Raw genomic sequence first — 7595 nt, forward strand, 5'->3', positions numbered from 1 at the left:
GGGACATTTGGAGTTATGGCATTTGTCTTTCCAAGTAGCCGTTACATGTGATGGAGCCCTGCTTTCCTGGAAATGGCTAAACACCTGCCTGATGATGGGAAGTAGTGAATATATTCCTTATTTTGCTTTGCTTGCACATGCAGCTTTTGCTTTACCTATTAAGCTGTCTTTATCTCAACCTACAAGTTTTCTCACTTTTGCCCTTCTGATTCTCTTCCCCATCCCACCGCAGGGGAGTGATCGAGTGGCTGGGTGGCTGAGCTGCCTACCAAGGTTAAACCAGAACAATCAAATTATAATGTTTATAAACAGAAAATAATAAAATCTCATTGCCATAAAGGAAGATGAATCTGCATGGGGGAAAAAAACATTTCCGAAGTCAGAAGCTCAACCAGCACCTGGATCCATGGCCACTTCTTTCTTTGAACATCCATCGCACAAATACCAATGTAATGCCTTGATCATGAAGGTTTGGACACTTTGGCAGTAATGTGTTTTAAGTATTACCTTAATTCCAATGCAAGGGATAACCCTCATGATTCTAGATTGAACAGAAAAAAGCAGGATCACATAATGAGAAGTGTCAGGCAACATTAAGCGTATTGGCTGATATCATATCTGAATCTATAGCATGTTATGTTAGCATACAAATACAATATTTCTTCTGTCTTGATTCCAGTAAGCTTATAAACCAGAACTTATCTCATTTTATTTGCTGCTGTTACCAGACCTCAAGATTAAACTTCCCATCTTATTTAAGTATAGTTTATTTGTTACAATACATAGATAAAAAAATTTCGAAGCTAAATAAACACAGGTAACACAGCCCAGAGAGAGTATTCTTCTCCTGTCATGGTGCTGAAACAGATCTTTTTTCTGCGATTAAGCTTTAAACATGACCTTATTTCTTGCAGGAATACCATAGCCTGATATACTTTGTCAGAAAGTGATATTTTACTTCAGTGCCACACCAGTAACATCACATTTGAACATTTACATGATTGTAATTGTAGTTTCTAATACGATTAATACAGGGTAGCTACTTGTAGGATCTTTCTGAAAATTACCTGCTGTTATATAGTCTCTGTTCTGAATTTAAGGGGATTGAATGTTTATAAAAGGTGTAGGACTGACAAGCCATCGAAACAAAGCTCAAGTCTTGAATTTATACCCAGAATACAGACACAAACATAGTCATCTCAACAGCACCCCACCTACATGCCTTCAACACGGATCACTCTAAGCAGTTAGCAACGTTTATTCAGGCTCGCTTCAGAAAAGTCTTCAAGCACACAATTAATTTGACTAGTCCTATTGAAGCCACACGCTTACAGCTGAAATGCCTTGCGTGATCAGACCTCAGGTTTTGCCTCTCCGCACACACAGCAGGTGCACATCCTAATTTCAGCTAGCGGTGACTTTTGCAACTTGGACACTTCTACAGTAAGAACTGAATGAAGTACTAACTCATTTTAGATAAACTATGAGGCAAGCTTCAGATGGTACTGACTCTCATCCCTTACTGGAAAAGATCCAAATTTCAGTTTCCTACATACAAATGGCACAGAAAGCCATTATCTTTCCTCAGAGCCATCAAGCCATTCTGCGTTACTCTGCAGTGCCATTAAGTGCAATGACACAACAGCCAACGACAAATTATGGTTGAGCCTAGAACTCGAAAGGCCAAACAGATATCTTAAATGGGAACAAACACCGAAAAAGTCTCAACGGAAAGAGGATCTAGAGCACCTAGTTTTAATGCAGTGCTCACAGATCTCCTGTTTGCACAGCCACGAGGCAGAAGGCGGCACCTAGCCTGAGACTGCACATCAGAGGCTTTGGGACAGGTTCTCTCATACTTGTAGTTTCACATGGTGAGGGAGAAGCCACAGGGAGAGCGTGTAACCAGGAAGAGTGTCCTGCATAAAGATGCTCGGATGAGCATGAAAAGCCATTTGGTGACCCAAGGGCTGCACCATACCCTCTCCCCCGTTCCATGACACGACATGTCAGACAGAGACAAGTGGAGGGCCACACGCCGCATAGCTAACTGGTTTGTGGCAAGATGGACCGGGGGCCACAGTTCTGCCTTATCAATATGTGATGCAGAAACTGCAGTGGGGGAGTGGAAGAAATCCAATATGAGAGTATCACTGCGAATGTGAGAGACTTGTCAGGTCTGTGCTCCTGTCTCTAAAAGAGCTGGTGTGAGACTGCATGTTACTGAGAGATTTATTTCAGAAATGTATTATATCCTGCTTTTAAAAGGGAAAAATAAAGCAAAACCAGTACACTAAGCAATTGCCGTTTGGTTCTAGTAAGTCAGTTAAAATATACAGTACTGCAATACCGCCTCCTTGCATTTCAAGAAGGAAATTGCTTTATTGGATCAAGCCAGTGGTCCGTCTAGTCCAGTACCTCATCTTCAAATACTGGATCTTAATATTGCAACAAAGGCAAGAGATCTTCCAGACAGAGAGAGGCTGGCATACAACCAAGACTAAAACTTTGGTTATCTATTTCAAAAATGTTTTATACTTACCAACCCATTTCTTAATATTTTGCTATTTATGCAGCCGAATAGGTTTGTTGAACTGTGCTTGTGCGTTTATTTACTTGTGAAGTTTGTCAATCTAAAGCACCTTACGCGGCCTTAGCTCCAATTCGTGATTTAAGCATAGAAGATTACCAAACACCCACGAGCCCAAAAAAAGCTCTGTGTGCTTTCACCTGTGTGCTACCCTGTACTATGGCTCTCCCCTTGGCGTTGTTAAAGGGATGCTCACAGTAGAGGCGGCTGTATACAACGCTGTCCTGGTGCCGAGAGACCTGTGTTCAAGTTTCGTATTACAAGATCAGCAAGATGTGAAGTGAGGCTACTGGAAAATGTAAGCTATTGACATAGTAGGGATTATAAGGTTTGATAAGCTTTAAACAAGGAAAAAAAAAACCAATTTCCCACTTTTTACACGTGCAATTATGTAAGTGATTCTCCCATACCGCAAAAGATACAGGAGCTACTCCTGTAAGTGCTTACTCACACAAAGACTAAGGATCGAATCCATACAAAGCATTTTCTAGTGCTACTTCAAGCAATAGCTACAGCTACAATGCATTCTACAAATCAGTGTCCTGACATATCCAAACAGAAGAAAAAGCTAAGAAAGCTTTTTTTAGGGACTTTGTCCATTTCATGTAAGTATGTAGTGTCCTGCCATAACTACTACTGTAAAGCACGGTGTCTTTATTTTCTCTCTTCTATCTCCAAAGCATTTTTTCAAAACACTCTGCATGAAAGAAGCTCTATAAAAATGCCTTGACTTGTTTATCTTAAAAATGTGACTGCTTTGCACGAGCAGCATGAAAAAGTACATTAGGTGGCCATTATTATTTTGTCTTCTCTTTTGATAAATAACTGACTACATATGGTAAGCAAGAGTGGCTGGCAAGGGTGTATAAAGAATCAAAGCACAAAAATCACTGTCTTCCCAAGTTCTACCAAGAGCAAAAGGAGATAGCTCTGCAGCTGTCACCAGGAAAAATGAACAACATTACTGTTGATATTTCCACATTCATTCCTATGTCTGATGAGTTTTATAAATCTGAACTGACTTATGAAGAGGAGTGTTTTGAAGTATATATTGGCGGCTTACAAAACCAAATCACTGGGCCAAATTTCCTGTTGAAACAGCTCCAAGAGTGGGCCTCTGTTTTTAAAAAGTATTTCAAATATGAAGGTGTGCACTTACAATGGATTCTGTGAAGCTCAGTATACTATGTAAATGTTTTGTCCTCCTAAAAAAAAAAGCAAGCAAAATCTTTTTAAAGTGCACACTTAAATTCAGTGATCTAAGGATAATGGAGCAAATCTCCAGCTGGTTTAAAATGTCAGAGCTTCAACTACTCCAATGGAGCAATGAAAGTCTACATCAGTTGAGGATGCCCCTCAACACATAAAAATGGTCGTGAACGGGGACAGGTCAGTATTCAGCTCTGCTGGCATAGGACCCTTCTGTTATATTCATCCAAACACAACTTTTGCCTCAATGCCTTTAAAATTCAGGGTTTCAAAAGGCAAATGGAAAATGCGTTTTCAAATGAAAAGCTATTGCTACCTGAATTATCTGGAGCTGTAGTAGAAAATCGATGAGAGAAAGACATTTAAATGAGATGTTTAAATATAGACTGTAAATATGAGACTGAATAGTAATTAATTAGATTTGTAGGGTCTTCCCTTGCTTTAGCCTCTGTATCATCATGCAGATGTCTTTGTTTACTTTCATTTATTTTCTTTGTTTGATGACATTTGACTAATAAATACATTGATGAATTGCATCAGTAAATGCCATCCATATATCACAAAAACAGGATGTACTCAGTGTTTCTGGCACACTGATGCTAAAGGATTTTTTTTTGTTTGAACTTTCAGTACTTAACAAAGGAAATAATACTGCTTTGCTAAATAAATTTCATGATTTTTATTTTAATTTTCAGTGAACAAACAGCTGCAGAATAATGTGACTTAATGAAGCATTTCTAATAAAATCCTGCAGAAGTTAAAACAGGGGCATAGAACTGCTTGCTCACTGATAGTTGTATCATTCAGAATATTTTTTCAAGATGGTGATCACTTTTTTGTGTAGATGAGTATTAGGTAATGTGATTTTCTGTCTTCCAAAGTCAGTGATTTCCTTTAGCGTGATAACTAGTTAGCATTGTTCTATCACTTATTTATAGTAAGTAAACATACAACATAATTAACGTAACATATTTCTAATACACCATTTAGGCTTTACACAGGTTGGTAAGCAGCAATACAGCCAGCAATAAATTTAAGTGTGAAGATGTCCAGATCTGAAAAATTCCATGGTATGTTTTGCTCACCAAAAACATATAGCCTGCATTTGTAAAGATGTCTTTTATCAAGTCTGTCATCACCCATGATGAAATTATGAAACTTCTTGGCTGCTACATGTTTCTCTGCCACTACAATTCAGTGTAAAGGATTATTTGCTTTATGTAAATATAGATAGGATTCAATGAATCATCACTTTGCAACCGCCAGTAAAGCAATCTCCAATATCCGTCTGTACACACATCTATTTACTTCCATTCAGAACAAGTTTTTCATGTATTCCCCCCCCAGAATTATCAAGTGCATTACAAGCATCTACATGTAAAGCTGAGATCCCTCTGATCATGAGACAGGTAAAAAGGTTACCCCGTATGTCCAGTATGAGAAAAGATACTGCCAGATTAGTCGTCATTCTCTGATTAAAACAGCATGACAGGAATCAAGATTTTATCTCAAAGTCACCCACTACCAGCAGTATATCTAAAATGAATACCACATTTTTGAAAGCCCCCTTACGTTCAAACAACATGCGGAACCAGTGAGTAGTAATCCTGATTTGCTATCAACGAACTGAGCAAAGCTTTTCACGGAAATTATGGCACTTAGGTAGTTTACATGTATAAGAATAACAGTACCGTTGTTTTGGAAATTGGGACTTTATGAAACCAAAAACCACATAGCTTTCAATATTGCCTCAGCAGTATCAGCTCTCTGAAATAAAATGTTAGTAAAGAAATTTATATGAATTACTTTACTACTGTTAATTATACACTCACAAAACAATTTAGGCATCAGTATGAAATGACTGCACGATAACTGTGAAAAAGTATAATGAAAGATGTAACCTTTGCCACCTCTGATAAAAGTGCCTTAGTATGCTCTTTCCCAACTTCAGCTAAGCTATATTCCTAGTACCATTGAACTGCTATTTTTCAAGTGTTTACCCTACGCTACAGAAAAGAATCTTAATTTATCAATTTGACTTCACTTAGATCAGCCCATAAAGTAGCTTTAGAGTGTTAAACATATAGCAGGCTGAATGCTAATGTCTGAAACTAGTTGGTAAGACAGAGAAACCAGATAACAATTATCATTTAGTCAATAGTAATTTAAATGTATCCACCGCTGTGCGAAGACCCTAAGACCCCGAATGCTTTACGGGGCTTTCAGGGATAGGGGTTGAGTATGTTTATTATTTAAATTGACAGTTCTGCAGGAGTCAAAGCACGGTTCTTTAAATACTGAGCTGGTGTCTACTGGGGGGGGTGGTAGAAGTGAGGTACTTAGTGCTCTAAAAAAACTACTGATAATCTCCAAGCAAAAGCTGGAAAGAGACAACTGTAACTACACATACAATTTAAAATGCTTTAAGCAATGATGTTAACTCTCGGTAAGAATGAAACATACAGAAGAGCCGTGCATGGCAACTCCTAACAGGGCAGTGCAAGCTAGTGCTCTTTATTCTTCGCAGAGATAACCTGGCGTCTGATCCTACAGCTCCACAGGAACAAAGCAGGTTATTTTAAAACTTTCTCTTTAAGCTATAAATGGGGTGGAATAAGGGAAAAGCCCTCTCACTGTGGCAGACGGAACCTGCAACATATTTAGCAGATAAATGAGTTCACTGAAATGCAAAGAAAGCAACGTGGATGGACAAGATATGTTTCATACTAATTACACCACAACTTGGGGAGCGTTACACGCAGAAAGAAACGAAGCCATAAACCGTCTCTTTATAGCTCTTTTTTTCAAAGGATTCACAGAGCGACTCCTCGCTCTTTCAGCCGCTCTCTGAAGGCGGCCGATAAAGCGTCCGGGCTCCAGAACAGAGTAAACCCCCAAGACCTGGGGGTGCTGCGAGTTAGCGGCCACCCTTCCTATACAAGTAGTTGGGCTGAAAAAGGGGTGGGTTCCCCTGGCTCCCCACGGCTCTGCTGAAACGCTGAAGCGTTCCTTTGAGTAAAATCAAATAAAATTGAAAGAAAAAAAAAAGCCTTGCGGATCCCCCGGCGCAGGGCTGGAGCAGGCTGCCCCAGGCAGCCGGCGGGAGCCGCGGAAGGGGGCGAAGGCAGCTCCCCTTCACACCCGGCTTTCTGCAACTTTTGGGCAGCGGGCGGGCGGCAGCCCGCAGCAGCCGCCCCGCACACCCCGCGCCTGGCCCCGCCGCGGCCGCTCTCCGCCCGCCGCCCCGCGGAGTCTCCGCCGGCCGCGGAGGGCACCTCCCGGCCCCCTCCCCCCCCCCCAGCGCCTAGACAGACACACAGACACACGCCCCTGGAGCGCTCCTCTCACCTACCTGCAGCCCCGCTTCCTGCTGGAAACACCTAGCGATCGGCCGCCTCCCGTCGGGGGGGAGCTCCAGCCTTACCGCCCGGGCATCGCCGGCACACGCCCCGCGCCCCGCCAGCGCCCGGGGGCACGGAGCGGCGCCGCGCTCGGCTCGGCTCGGCTCCCCTCGGCTCGGCCGGGCTGGGGCAGGCAGCCGTCCGCCGGGGCCCGGGTCTCCCCCCGCCTCTCTGGGAATACACCAGGAATCCGGCTAAGAGATGCTAGAGGAAGGGTGAAGTAAGTGGGAAGGGAGGGAAGACTTGAAGTGTTTCTCGTGCACGATTTCAGAGTATTAAAAAAAAAAAAAAAAAAAAAAATTAAAAGAGGACGAAGTACGGATTAGCTATCGGAAAAGCGGAGGGTGAGGAAGTCCTGCAGCCCGGTGCGGCTCCGGCCCCTCCGCCAGCTGCGT

The 7595-nt window shown here is 42.0% G+C and overlaps 1 protein-coding gene across 2 annotated transcripts in view; it reads right to left on the reverse strand.

Moving 5' to 3' along the window:
* TAFA2 (TAFA chemokine like family member 2) overlaps nt 1-7288 on the reverse strand; it is a 195937-nt gene extending 188649 nt beyond the window's left edge. For both annotated transcript variants that reach the window (XR_012994744.1, XM_076331955.1), the window contains exon 1: nt 7152-7288. The gene's annotated coding sequence lies outside the window, so the exon portion shown is untranslated. The remainder of the gene's footprint in view (nt 1-7151) is intronic.
* Nucleotides 7289-7595: the final 307 nt, after the last annotated feature.

Source organism: Aptenodytes patagonicus, chromosome 1 (assembly GCF_965638725.1).
Source record: "Aptenodytes patagonicus chromosome 1, bAptPat1.pri.cur, whole genome shotgun sequence".
Taxonomy (NCBI): domain Eukaryota; kingdom Metazoa; phylum Chordata; class Aves; order Sphenisciformes; family Spheniscidae; genus Aptenodytes; species Aptenodytes patagonicus.